Here is a 14,644-nt window from a genome sequence, read left to right as displayed (position 1 = left end):
ATACACGGGCCAGGCTCCCAATATCGACAAATTCCCGATGGGCTTGCTGGTTGCTGCCGACAAGTACGCCTTGGGGCGTCTCGAGGCAATGTGTGAGGAGGTCGTCTATTCGTACCTTTATGAACAGAACGCTGCCGAAGTGCTAGTGTTCGCCGATATGCACAGCGCGCAGCAGCTCAAGACTCAGACCATGGCATACATCTGCGCTCATGCGTCGGCTGTGAAAGAAACCGATGGTTGGAAAAACATGGTCAGCAGCAATCCCGCCCTCGCCTTGGAGGTGTCCATGGAGATTTTTACGCGTGCGGCATCCCCCGAGGACCCGCCGGCTAAGCGGATGAAGAAACAATGAAGGCGGTGGCATTGAAGCTTCCTGCCACGGCCGTGTCTTTCGAGTGGCGAACTCTTCAAAACCATTTCTAGAACTCTAGACTGGCTACGGATAGTATACATTTGCCGAAAAGCCCGCAAAAGCTCTTGAGTGATTTTTGCTGATTTTATGAACTCCTATTAAATTCGGGGGAGCTGCCTTGCCAACGTACGTTCGGAATTAGCTAACATGAAACGGTACAGCGTATTATTTTAAGCATTATGAAGCGCCATCTTATTCGCTGGCGTTCAAAATAATTTGACATAAAGCGTCACAACTGATTGTTGCAATCGGGCAACTTAGTGTTGGCTGGTTTATTGTTGTTGTTGTTTTACTTTCTTGGCTCTCATTTATTCTGGTCGTAGCAAGAATGTAGTGATCACCACTGGCTCGCTTGATAATGTGAAATTATTCTATGCCCCACTTCACGAACTCTCAGCGCCTGGCGTGGCCGAACAAGGGTTCAAAAACAGCTCACGGCGCAAGACACCTGCAGTAGTTGAGTTTAGAAAAAATTGACTTTTATCTAATGAGAAGCGTACTTAAAACGCAAAGCTTTTACTCATGCATACAGAGTCAAATCAAAGTACGCAACCCAAACTTCTCCTTCGACCGTCTCGGAATGACGGAATCCCATAGAAGTTGGCTGCAACACGAGGGACCAAGGTTTAATTCCGACCATGGAAAGCCCTTTTTAATTAAAGGAGCCATGAAGAGAAAACACAAGTTTGGTTCATTCGAAAGATTGCCTCGTTAGAACCATAACGACACCACTTATAACGCAAACTTCGCTCAAATAAGCTACATAATTAGGAAAAAAGAAATGACCATGCGACCCACCAGCTCATTTTCCGCAACAGAACCTATGATGTAACTCGAGAATGGTCTGCGATTGGCGGAGGCCGGCAAAGGCAAACGCATGTTAGGCAGGGCTTACAGTTTGCATAGCGATCTAAATGCCCGGGAAACATACTGCACATTCTTTTTATGACAAAGAACAGTGGAGTAAACGGTTGAAGTTCCGAACGAACACGCAAGCGTGTATGCCAATGCGTACGAAACTACCGCCAGCCGAACTCGACATCTCGCCGTCGCCACCGTCGCGCAGACGAATGTTCGGGTTCGAGGCTCTTCGGGGCCAACGAACCGTCCCAGCACGCACAGCCGCGACCTTGCTTGGTATCGTAATCCCTTCACAGGAGGTTGGCCGTCATTCGCCAACCAGCAAAGGTAAAAATAGAAACAAGGCGAGTAAGGAACACAGAGCAGCAACGAGATAGTGCCACTCGTCGCACAGGTTTCGGTATGGAGGTCGTGTTGACTTGCTGCTGTCGTTATGAGCTCGTTTACAGTTTACAATCACTGAAAACTTCAGTTTGTTCGAGTACTTTATAATGAAATTTCGTTGCTGTGTTTTGAAATGCCCATGTAGTACGGGAAAATCGTCGAGGGAGTGCGACATCCCCGCCGGTGAGATCTCCTTTCATGTGCTGCCCAACGACGAACCTCGGCGAAGCAAGTGGCTACGTTTTGTGAACTTTGCAAACGGAGGAGAAAGAGAGCTAAAGGAAGTACGAGTGTGCTCGTTTCATTTCCTAGGAAGTGATTACGGCAGGGACCCGGACATGCTGGCACTCGTCGCCGACTTCCTCAAATCGTCGTCAAAACGCTCTGACCTTGGGGAAAAAAATTGCCGTACACACCGCGCATTGACGCTCGAACCTTTCTGGTCGGAGCAGAGAGCTCGAGCGAACGGCTTTCCATACACGACACCGGCCAACTGGCATAAGCGATACTGCTACTGACATTGAAAATACGGCACATACGTACCAGTCTGTATTCGTCCGTCGCGACGGGGCTGACGAGGCAGCGGTGCCGACGGCAGGGCGTTCGTCTGTTGTGGCTATCGCGGAATGGTCGCTTTCCCGTCCACCGCGTATCCCACAACTCTTGCCGCTCGTGCACTTAGAAGCATTGAGCGTTCCAGTGGTGTGAGGTTGTCAAATGCAAGCCCGAGCTCCTCGGCGAGAGTTTTGTTCTCCGGATCAGGCGATTCCATGACTAGGGCTGCGGGTGCACTAGGTTTTACTAGTATTTTTAAAATGGCCGCCGTCTCGGTCGACTCCCGCGTGTGGGTGCCATATGGAGTCGACATACTAAGTATCTGTTTCATGAACCGGCTCGTATGACGCCATTGTTCACGTGACAAAATGTGCAATTTTAGCGGGAGATTTAAAATTTGTGCTTAAATTGCCGTATTTCTTAGTGAATTTTGCCGTATTTCTCATTTCTCAGTGCCGTATTTCTCATTTGCTTCCGGGAAAGCGCTTGGGGTACTATGAAACACCTAATCTTTCGAATAAAACAAACTTTTGTTTTCTCTTAATGGCTCCTTTAAGGTTCTTGGTGTGTTTTCGCTTATCATCATCATCATCATCATCATCCTTTAGTGAGACCAATTGTGTAAAGTTGGCCTCCCTGCAGTTTGTTTAGGTGCGACATCCAACGCCATCCTTGAGGCACAAGATATTTAATATGGTTAAATTTGGGCCTGGGCTTCAAACTGGTGTGCTACGGAATACGAGTAGAGCATGTACGATCTATGTCACAACGCTTCGTTGGCCCTAGCTAACTGAAAGGTTGCTCTATGGAATGTCCAGTGGCCTTCGACATAGAACCCTGTGTTAGACCTGTTCAGAGGGCTACAGGAGAAATTTCTGCGTGCTAATTACAGAAATAGCAAAGCCCGTATGCGCTGATACCGTATGTTTAATTCTAGCAAGGGCGATTGGCCCTCGTCTGATTCATGGCAATAGAGACAAGAAGAGAACGACGCGAAGAGAACATGATCATGACGGTGGCGATTCGGGTTCCATTCGTAACTAAGTTTTCTTTCCGGAAATAAGTATTTTGAAGTCCCCACGTTTTTAACCGGTTTAGCCCTGGCCAATCCCCCCTTGTGGGTACGTGCCAAAATATTTGAGGACATCATCATCATCATCATCATCAACAACAACAACAACAACGAATGGAAACAGTCGCACCCTTCGACACATGCGCCGTATCCTCTTTGCAATCGAACACGGCTGCTTCAAACCTTCACACCATCGGTCGCCCTGATTTGCGGATCGTAATTGGAAGCTCCAAAACCCTTTCTTAAGTGTCCGGCTGCGGTTGCACAGGCCACGCTAAGCATCTGCTGAAGATGCGCCCTGGCAGAATGACCATTCGAGGAAGCGCACTCAGTGAAGCCAACGTCCACTACAGTAAGCCAAGTTACTACGAACACTGGGCGACGAACGAGAGTTACAAGCGTGTACCAAAATTCCTGCACGAAACCGTATGTCATGCGCTCTTATAGACTTCCTCTCCTAGTAGACCACTCTTCCGACTTTCCGTACCAGTTTTTATTGTGATATGTCTGTGATTTGAATAGTTTCTTGACTTCTTTTCTTTCTCCTTCATTGCAGCCCATTTTATTTTCGGCACGGCAAAGAGCACCAAGCAACAAAACAACAAAACCTTATGCCAAACTAACAAATTCAAACATCTACTAATGACTGGCACGCTCGTAGAGGATCTAAGGCCAATTAAAAGAGGGAGAAAAGTCAACGAAGATATTATAGGTAATAAGGAAATAAAAAATTCCGGCAAGCTTGCACTCACCAGCAAGACTTTAATGACGAAGCTGTTGTAGGTGACCATTGCCGCACATATAGTTAAGTTTCAGTATCATTATTTATTAGCATAGTTGCGGGGCTAGTAATCGTCGTTATATGCATCGAAGAGTGCGTTTTCGTCGCGGCTAGTAGTGGCGGATGCGAAGTCATCCTCGGCATTGTAGACTTCCACCAGCTCCTCCTGGTCGCATCGAGGCAGCGGTAGCGGGATCTGCAAGTCGTCTCGAGAAGAAGTAGCACTCTCTTAGCCTCCAATTCTAAAGAACGCGGCTTGTAAAGAATGTGGCGGCCATGGTTACTTCTCCCATGCGAGGTGTCTTTTAATCTTTAGCATTAGCGCTCGCTTTCGAACAGCACAGCTGTGGTTACTGGCCGTAAGTTCGCCGTTCCAGAAAAAAATACCAAGAAAATGTCGAGCGCTCGTGAACGTGTGCCTCGCGACGACCCTTGAGTGTTCTGTGCGCGCACAATGGCTCTAGCAAAAACACTCGCAAAAACCACTAAAAGAGGGAAAATGGAGAGTGTTCGTGAGCGCGTGCCTAGTGGTGACCGCCGTGTCCCCGGCTCGCGCACTGGCTCTGTCAAAAAAATAAATAAATAAATAATCACTCCATCGGTGTCCCCAAGCGCTACCGAGCATTTTAAAAAAAGAACTTTAGCCCTAACTCTATATCTGAAAAGACACCCTACTTGGGAGAGGTTGCCGCGGCCGCCGCATTCTCTAGAAGCTATTATTGATAAATGGATACTTGGCTACGACTGTGCCAATCTTTTCCGAGACAACTTGCAGATCCCGCCAGCGCTGGTTTGAGCCGATGAAGAACATCTCAGGGAAGTCTACAATGCTGAGGATCACTTTGAATCCATCCCTCAGTGCAAAGAAGAAGACGGCCTCTTCCATGACAATAACGACGATTACTGGCACCGCAGCTACGCAAATGAACAATGATACTGAGACTTAACTATGTTTCTGGCAATGCTCACCTACACCAGCTTCACCATTCAAACATTGCGATTGAGTGCAAGCTTCCCTGAATTTTTTAAGTGCATAAGCGACCCCAAACCATCCACCGCCGGCGGCGGCGGCGGCGTCCGCAGTGCTCCTCTATATTTGAAAAAGAAACAGCATCCGGCGCCAGGTTTCGATCCGAGGACTTTGCGGCCGCAGCGCGACGCTCTACCGACCAAGCTACGGACGCGACGGTGATATCAGTGTTAGACGCGCCTTATATCTTTAACGCATTCAAACTACGTCGTCAGCGGCGTGCGTTGGCGACTCAGCGGCGTTATAGCGGCTTGATAACTGCGTGGTGTACACGTGATACTACAAACCCGATGGAAGAGATGGAAGAGAAGGCGGCGAGGCGGTGGGCTGCGGGGGCCGAGCGCAAGCGCCGCAAGCGGGCCGACAACCGTGCATTCGCACTTTCACTTTCTCCCCCTCGGGGAAATGCGGGGGAATTTTTTACATGTGCGGAGGCGCTTAACGACAGCGCTGAAGTTTTTTTTTTTTTTTTTGTTAAAGCCACAGCACGATCAGGGTAATCGGCGGTCGCCGCGAGGCACGCCGACAGAAGGGCTTGATCATATCTAGCTCTCCCGGGTTTCTGCCAGTTCTTTTTGTTAGTTCTTGTACGTACCACTGCATGTGCCGGGGATATTTGGCGGTCGCCGCGAGGCATGCGCTCCGGAGCGCTGGAAATTTTCTGGGTATTTTTTCCTGCAACAGCGAACGTACGGCCTGCGACAACAGCTCCGCTGGTAATAAAATAAACATGCAGTATTGATGTTCTTGTATTTTGTGCATGCATAAAAGAAAGGAAAAGCATGGTGATGACAGTTTTTCTACCGAAGATAAATTGCCTTGAACATATTCCCTCAGAATTTCTCCGTATTTTCGTTTCTTTTTTCTGGTTCAGCGGTAAGTAAAATGCCTATCGGATGCAAGTAAAGGTCTAATAAAGTGGTTCAGCCAGCCTTTTTATCCTAACTGTGACAGGAAAAAGATTAAGCCCATCTCCCTTTAGAGAGGCCGTGTCACCATTAAGCAAGCACGACTTGGGCGTTCCTTCTCCAATTTCCTTCTCACAATCCACTTTCTTTTTAATTTTGTTGCAAGACTCACGTTTTGACAATTTATTTCAGGCACCAACGTCTGGCTGGCCACTCCACGAGATTAAGATTAAAGTACCCCGAAAGCAGTTTCTAAATTGGGCTCTTCCCGAAGCTGTCCCGAACCGTTTACATCTTTCATTGTGCGGGAACATCTTTACCCCGTCATTCACAGAAGCGGTGTTAAGGAGGAATTACTCAGACAGGAAACGTAAGATCGGCACGCTATAATATTATTTTTGTTGGGACTTTAGTACCGCTATATTGCGGATTGCTGACAAAGAAAGAAAATATGCAGAAATTCTGAAAATTGTCCACTAATGTGTATCATTCTTTTCCCACGTGTCCAGAGTTTGAGTTATTTACAGCCAATTTTTTTTGTTTTTCTAAATTATGTCCGACGAACTACGTCTATTTACGCTATTATAACGATGAAAAGCAGAACTTTTGCGAAATCTGCATTATTGGGTAATGCATGACGTTAAACGATTTGTCATTTCCTGTTTTTTTTATTTTTGTGGTTCTCTTATTCTTCAAACTTTTTTCGACTAATTATCTCATGTTACGCTATTATAACGCCTAAAGGTAGCACTTCCGGGAAGTCTGCATTTTTGTGGAAATGTAAGGCGTTGCACGGTTCGCCATTTTTGCTTTCCTAAATATTTTGGTCAATTCCGTTTTTCTTTAAATTCTGTTCTTCCAATATCTTCATTTACGCTATTATAACGGGTAAAGTTGGAACTTGCGCGAAATCTGAATTCTTGTGGAAATGCAGGTCGTTACATAGTTGGCAATTTTCAGTATTTTTTTTTCTATTTTTCTTCTTTCTGGGAATTTCAAAATTCTGTACGACGACGTATCTCCATTTACACTATCATCGCGGTTAAAGTTGCAACTTCCGCGAAATTTGCATGTTTGTGCAAACGCAGGCTTTACAGGCTTCGTCATTTCCGCTATTTTTTTTTCAGGTTTCATCTTTTGATTTGTCAAAATTACGTGATACCAATTACTTCCGCATACGCTATGATAACTATTAAAGCTGCCACTCTCGCGCTATTCGAATTTTTGTGGAAATACAGGGTGTTACACAGTTTGCCATTGTCGCTTTTTATATTTTTCGTATTTGTTGGTATTTCAAAATTCTGTTCGATCAATGATCTTCATTTACCCTATTACGACAACGAAAGGTGGAACTCCAGCGAAATATTCATTACTGCGGAAATCCAGAGCGTTACACGGTCCTCGCTGTGGGGGTCTATATCCGATTGCGCTATCTTTACTATTTTCTTTACAGCAAAGCGTCGAGCGGTTTCGGATTCACGGCAGATTGGACCTTCATTTGACAGCAGCTGGGCCATCTCCTCGGGAACGCTTCACGAAATCATCCGGGTCGAGCTCCTCAAACGATCGTGTTAACCCAAAATAGAAAACAAAACGGCCGTGTTCAACGCCTCCGCCTCTGCTTCAGGCTCGGCGCATGCGCTCACCGCACCTGGTTCGCTCCCGACGACGTGACTCACCAAGGGCATGCGAGCTTGTCCATGAATGAGAGCGAGGCCGTGCCATCTATCTGAGCGTATGACGTAGCTAGAGGCTTTGAGCCATCGTCAGCAAGCGGCGTCTGATGATCCCGCGGATACCGCCCGGCGAGCCGTTCCGCACGGAAAACGCCGGAACCGGGACCAGAACCGTAGAGAAAGGAAGGCTTTGGACGAATAGCTTAATAATTACATCTCAATCAAAGGTTAACCAAGGCAAACCAAGACTTAAACAGGCTAAACATGCTAAGCCAAGCTTTTCCTTTGCATATCCCAGATTAGCTGAGCTAAGCTGCAGCCATTTTTCTATTTTATAGATGATTGCGCTATCACCCCATTTGTGGCATTTAGCATTTCCTTTGGGTACGCAGCCCGGGCGTTGGCTTTAGACATTGGCCGAGTTGAAATGAAATTTGGAGTAAACCTTTGGCAGTTTGGATTTTTATATAAGGAGGCTGGATAGTGGACGTTATTTTAGCTCAGTTTGCATTGAGAAAGCCTCGCTTTTTAACCATCTTTCTCTTAAGAGAGGGGCAGACCTAAGAAAAGCCAAGCTAAAGCTAGGGAAGAACAGCAGCTCTGCTATTTGCTGAGTTTTGTCACCTCAACTGCGAAGGTGTCCGAATTTTCTTCTGTTCGACAATTACGACGTTTACGTTCAGCTTTCAATGCACCAATGCCGAGTTCAATGGATTGTTTTTCTCTCCGGAGCGAAGGGCCCAACGCCCATTTCTTTTACAATCGCATTCCATTTGCAGAGTTCGGAACAGTTGAATAATCTTTTGTGGAGGACTGCTCCTTAAAATGTGGAGCGTGATCATGTCTTATCTACAGAGGCCATGGCTTTTAGCAGACGCTTGCCGAACAATCTAGTCGTTCAAAAATTCTAAACGGGCCCTTTACTCTGTGGAAAACAAGCGCCCATATGAGCAGTTATTTTTTTGATCATGCATATAATGTACTGGCTTGTACCCATAGATGAGCAGTTAATATCATGGCCAACGATTGATTGATTGATTTATTGATTGATTGATTGATTGATAGATTGAGCGAGTGGGTGAGTGAAGGAGTGAGGGAGTGAGAGAGTGGGGAAGTGAGTGAGGGAATGGGTGAGTGAGCGAGGGAGTGAGTAATCGAGTGAGTGATTCGTCATTTGAGCAAGCCTCGAGCACTCCTTCCTGTATTGCACCGTGCTATTCGGTGGGCGTCTATTCACGCGCATCAACTGTGCCATAAATGAACTTATTTAAAAACATTACCCCGCAAGTGGCGGATGCAGACACCCTCTCATGCTCATTTCCGATTTCAAAGCAGTTTCGACTGCACTATTTCTCGTGAGCCTGACGTATATAAGCAGCGGTCGGCATTAAAATGTACTCATGCATATACAGCATGCTAGCGTAAATGCCCAAATGACCTGAAGAGGAAAGCAAGAACGGATACCCGGCTTGTTACGCCATAGCACCCAGAAGACGACATGATGCTCACACACAATAAAAATCCCATAAACACAGACATCAGCTCAGACATACGAATCGTGGCCAGGGGATACTGCGCTCCTGTTCCCTCTAAACCTGAGCTTTTTGGTGCTGAAGGGATCAGTGTCGAACTTTCGTGACGTTCAACACTTTCAGAAGTGTTTACCCTGTACAGAGCTGTATAATTATTAGGGCGAAAGCCTTAGATGCCTTATTGCAAGGTTTGACCCCCAATGACCCGGGCGTTGACGGGAATGATGAAACTCAAGTGAAACAAGTAAGAGCATAAACAAACCAAAGGAGGCAGGCAGTGTGTAAGAGTTAATGTTGATTGCCAAAGTTAATGAGTCACTGGTCATCGACAGCACAGATTAGTCGGGTAAAAAATATATTCTGAAGGGGTCTGGATCAACTTTTGACCACCCTGGGATTCTAAAGTGTGCCGAAATCTCGACACACAGGGTGTTTTCATTTTGCGCCTTGCTTAGAAAAGCGGCCACCCCGGCCTGGTTCGAACCCCAAATGTGCATGCGGAGCATCACCAAGACAGAAGGCTGCCCGAGCCATGTCACTTCGCAAGCAGAGCCACTCCAACTCAGAAGTGTGCTACGTAGACGTGGCGGGAAACCCGGACGACGAGCAACAGGGGCTATGGTAGTATACCACGATGGTAATACGGTCGCATAATGGTCTGTCACAAATGCAAATTCCGAAATTTGGGAAGAAGTAGCCATCTGTCTCACAGTTGCGGGCACGTCGGCCACCACGACTATCTCCGACTCCAAGACCACACTACTCACGGCTGCTCGTAAAAGAGTATACAAAACGGAAGCAAGATTTTTCAATGCATACGAATCCTACCCTCACGCCACAACCGTTTAATATTGACACCAGAGCAGTCATCTCTCCGGGAAGCAAGGTGACACACGAAGCAGCCCGATGATTCAGCTATCAGGCCGACTTCGAAGACGACTTGCCGGGGTGCGAGGGACAGGCTCGCTAGGTATCGAAAAATTACAAAGCACTATAGACTGGGCGATGCAAACTTCCAGCCGCTCATCGTACACTGAAACAAAGACAATCGGTTGCATGTCCCAGGATACTATTGAACACCTTACCACACCCCTCTTTGTGCCAGCGCAACTTTCGAGATAAACACACATATCAGCGCAAGAGGTGCAGCGCGGCAGCCGTCACACCCCCACACGTGGTTTAGGCGTGTCCCACAAAACCAGAGACACCAAGATAAGGTGTGGCATGACAAGTCGCGCGAAATGGGGGGCCGCGCTGCTGAGCTCCCAACCCGACGTCCAAACAGCAGTCGCCCGGCTGGCCCAAGACGCCCCCAGGGCCAATGAATTCCTAACGCACCTGAAAGGACGAGGTCACTTACACCCCCAAGCAGTTCGTCTATCAGAACAAAGCGACAACAAATTTTTTCATCATCATCATCATCATCATCAACCTGCGCCTATAGGTTCTGCAGCACAGAACAATAGGAACTGAGCTACCACGGCGGGTATTTTGAATGCGTTGATCACCGCTACACTCAGCTTAACGTAACACGAGTTTTGCTATTCTTAGAAAGTCGATACGGTAAAAGCAGCCCGCGTTCTCAAATGCCTCTACAGATCCTTGGCCAACCTTCTTCGACGAGAACAATGAGGACAATACTGAAGAGCGATTTATCTTACGAGCGTTCGCAACAATGACGACAAAAATTGCTCTTTAGTTTCTCGGGCATTCCCGCAGCGACGAAGAAAAGCAAAACGACAGTGATGAGCACCATTCTAAGCGAAGAGAGACGACGTAGCCAGACATTTACCATTACTAGCCTACGCTGCAAAATGTCTCGGGACAAACGCCTGAAAAACCCATTCCTGCATGCCGGTTAAAGACATTCATTAAAGACATCATCATCATTACCGCAATCTTCATCTTCGACATCGCCTGCAGGGCGCAGGAGTAGCAGGGCGGACGAAGCTCCCCGTCCCTCCGTCCACCTCACGCTGACGGGCGAGAAGCAGCCATGATCACCATGGCATCCCTGTGCCTCCGTCGCTATTAATTATTCCGAGTCACCAAATCGTCGCCGGGATATTCAATCGCCAGCGCTCATTCTGGTCTCCGCCATCTAGCTTTGAAGAACGACCTTCTTGCGACAGACCACATGGTTCTCGCACTGCCTCGTGCCTGACATCCCAGCTGGTCAAGCCACTTTACAGCGCCACCACCGGGATCGAGTACGTCTTTCTCGACCAAGCCCTTCCAGTGCAACACGTCCTCCCAGGTTAGGTCTGAGCACATAACACTGCCTCAGGCGTCGTAGCAGATTCGATGATTGAGGTGCTCGGACGTCCGAAACCGGAGAACTGTTAACGTCTCGTCCACTACTATAAACCCTTCTCGCTCCCTCGTAAACGTCAACGAGCTAAGGATACAATGCCTGCGCCTGATGGTTGGTGCCGCACAGAAAGGAAAGTTATAGATTTTACGTACACCTGGACGTTCACAAACTTCAATTTCAACGAGTATGAATGTGGTGAGAAAGTTGAGAGTGGATTGTTTTCTTCAGGGGACTATGACGACTTTAAATGGAGCTTGGAAATGTACCCAAATGGACGCAATGTTTTGTCAAAGGACTATGTGTCTCTTTTCCTTCGGTTGGCTGAGAGCAAACACAACGAGACATATGCCAAATCCAGTGTTTCCATTGTAAATGTTCATGGGAAAGCGGTTAACACGCGTTCAAGTGGGCGGCGTCAGGATCACTTTCATGTCGGACAGACTTGGGGCTGGCCCGAGTTCGTGTCAAAGACGGCCCTAGTGAAGCCAAAGAGCAAATTCCTTCGCGATGGCAGCCTCACAATCTTGTGCAGAATCAGCGTCTCGGAAGGTGCGCCTGATTCCGTCTGGGGGCGAAGCACTGCGTGTATGGTGAACGTCCCAACTTGTCAGCTGTCGGAAGACTTGAATAGGCTGTTTGAAAGTGAACAGTTCGGCGACGTGGTTTTCAAGCTCGGTGACTTCGAACTTCGTGCCCACAAGGCCATTCTTGTGGCTCGCTCTCCCGTTTTTGCCTCCATGTTCGAGCACGAGATGGTGGAGAGCATACAGAGCCAGGTGGACGTCACGGATATTGACCACGAAGTATTCCGCGAGATGCTCCGATTCATATATACAGGTGAGGCTCTGCAAATCGACAATTTCACTATGGAGCTGCTGGTTGCTGCCGACAAGTACGCCTTGGAGCGTCTGAAGGCAATGTGCGAAAAGGCCCTCTGTTCGCACCTGTCCGAAGAGAATGCTGCGGAATTGTTCGCGTTCGCTGACATGCACAGCGCGCGTCAGCTGAAGAGTCATGCTTTGAACTGGATCTGCGCTCATGCATCGGATGTGGAGAAAACCGCCGGTTGGAAGATGATCAGCGGCAACCCGGCACTCGCCTTGGAGGTGTCGATGCAGCTGTTTAAGCGCGCGAAATCCCCCAAGGGCCCTCCCGCCAAGCGGATTAAGAAAAAATGAAGGTGACGTGATTGAAGCTTCCTGCCACTGCCACGTCCGTTTTGATTGGCGAACTTTTCAGAACCCTTTCTAAAAATCTAGAATGGCAAGAGATATTATAAATTCGACAAACTTAAATCAAGCCAGTAAAAGCTTGATGTGTGATTTTTGTTTATGCTCTGAACCTCTTCTGACGCATCCTAAATAGCTATCTTAATAACGGACGCTCTAAATCACCCGACATAACGGCACAACTGATCCTTACATTCGAGCAACCAAGTGTTAGCTGTTTTTCGGGTTGTTGTTGTACTTTCTTGGACTCACTTTTATTCCGTTGGTACCAAGCATGTGTTAATGTCAACCGCTAGCTTGCTTATTAAAGCAAAATAATTATATGCCCCATTTCAATAAAATCCGACGTCTGGCGAGACCGTTCGAAGGTTAAAAAATTGTTCTCGTCTCTAAGACACTAATTAAGTAGAGAGAAAAAAAATCAGAGCCCCCATCTTCACAAAATGATACTTAAAACGCGAAGCCTTTTCCGTTTCAACCGGAGTGAAAGTCCGAAAACCAGACAACTTCGACCATGTCAGAAGGGCTTAATCGGATAGACGTCGGCTTCATAACCCGAAGAACCCAGGCTTGATTCCTATCCCGAGAAGCGTTTTTTTTTTCTTTTGTGTGAGGTGTTTAATGTGCCTTTTCCAATCGTTCTCATTTTCCAAATTCATTTGTGCAAAATTGCCGCAGTACGTTTCCGCTTTTCGGCGCCAGCAGTGAGGCATACGAAGCGAGGCTTTAATATTGCAGATTTGAGCTTCGGCCTTAAATCGGTAGCCTATGGAATACAAGTCGAGCACAAACCTCCTAAGCCACGGCCGTTAGGCCAACTAGAAGGTACACCTAGGGATGGTGTTGCGGTTTTTGACATAGAAATGTGTGCTATACACATGCGCAGAGCCCAGAAGAATAATTTAAGCATGTAATCACAGAAACGGTAAAGCACGCTTGCAGTAATCGTCTATTTGTGGGGCTAATAAGGGCTATCGGGAATCCTCTAAGTCATGGTAGTGGACCGAAGAAGAATATTACGGAAAGGAAAAGGAGGATGACAATGGGCGTATGCAGGGTGTGCCAAAGGGGCGCTTGCCCCGCACAGGCCACACCAGTACTTGCCTCCTCCCCTTTTTCTTTCCCTCTTGCCCCGTGGTGCCACGGTTTCGCCCCCCTCAAGACGCAATGCTGTAGCCGCGGCTGGGCAACAGCGCACACTAATCGTCGAGGCACCTCCATCAGAGCGTCTCCATCCCTTGTTGCGATTCCGTGTACCAGCGTCAAAGTTGTCGATCGTTTGCGTGCCTGAAGGAGTCAATAGGTACGCTAACCCGACTGATGAATTTGGAGTCCCCCCAGTTTTTCAGCGGCAGCGATTTTACCGCTGAGAGCACGGGTCGCCTCCATTAATCCGGTACATCCCGAACTTCAGGCCGCACGAAGCTATATGCGACCGGCATCCCAGACCCGCCGACACTCGAGGTGCGGACCATACGTGACGTTATGAAAGGTGTAAACGGTATGATCTACAGCCCAATCCTAATCAATATTATTAATTAAACACCCAGGTTTACCTATAACCAGCAACTCGCACGGAAGATCCATGAACTTGTCTCAAATGTCTGGTTCGGGTGGCTAAACATAAATCTAACTATTCGCCGTGCACACGCCTCTACAGAAACACCGCTTGAGGCTGTTCACTCAAGCAAGCTGGTTTCCGGTTAGATAAAACGGAAGACTATGAGACGAGCACCTAACCTCGCTTCAGTGCATGCCAGGTCATTCCAGCATCCACAGGAGCGTCGTCTCTGACGCAGCAGTGAAAGGCGCACAATCTGTTCGTGTCTATGGGAATCCCGTATTCCAGACAAGACGGAAGAACGACTGTCTCTTCACTGGGATGGAAAC

General features: G+C 47.7%; 2 protein-coding genes and 1 pseudogene across 3 annotated transcripts in view; 2 read left to right on the top strand and 1 right to left on the bottom strand.

Annotated features, from left to right (window-relative positions):
- Positions 1-14,644, top strand: part of Trpa1 (Transient receptor potential cation channel A1) — a 221,924-nt gene that overhangs the window by 52,236 nt on the left and 155,044 nt on the right. The window lies entirely within an intron of this gene.
- Positions 1-14,644, bottom strand: part of LOC144159336 (GILT-like protein 1) — a 239,541-nt gene that overhangs the window by 122,842 nt on the left and 102,055 nt on the right. The window lies entirely within an intron of this gene.
- LOC144158064 (speckle-type POZ protein B pseudogene) lies at positions 11,621-12,703 on the top strand (annotated as a pseudogene).

Source organism: Haemaphysalis longicornis, unplaced genomic scaffold (assembly GCF_048455015.1).
Source record: "Haemaphysalis longicornis isolate Haplotype H1 unplaced genomic scaffold, Haemaphysalis longicornis Haplotype H1 scaffold_10, whole genome shotgun sequence".
Classification (NCBI taxonomy): Eukaryota; Metazoa; Arthropoda; class Arachnida; order Ixodida; family Ixodidae; genus Haemaphysalis; species Haemaphysalis longicornis.
This window is presented reverse-complemented; position numbering and strand designations above follow the sequence as displayed.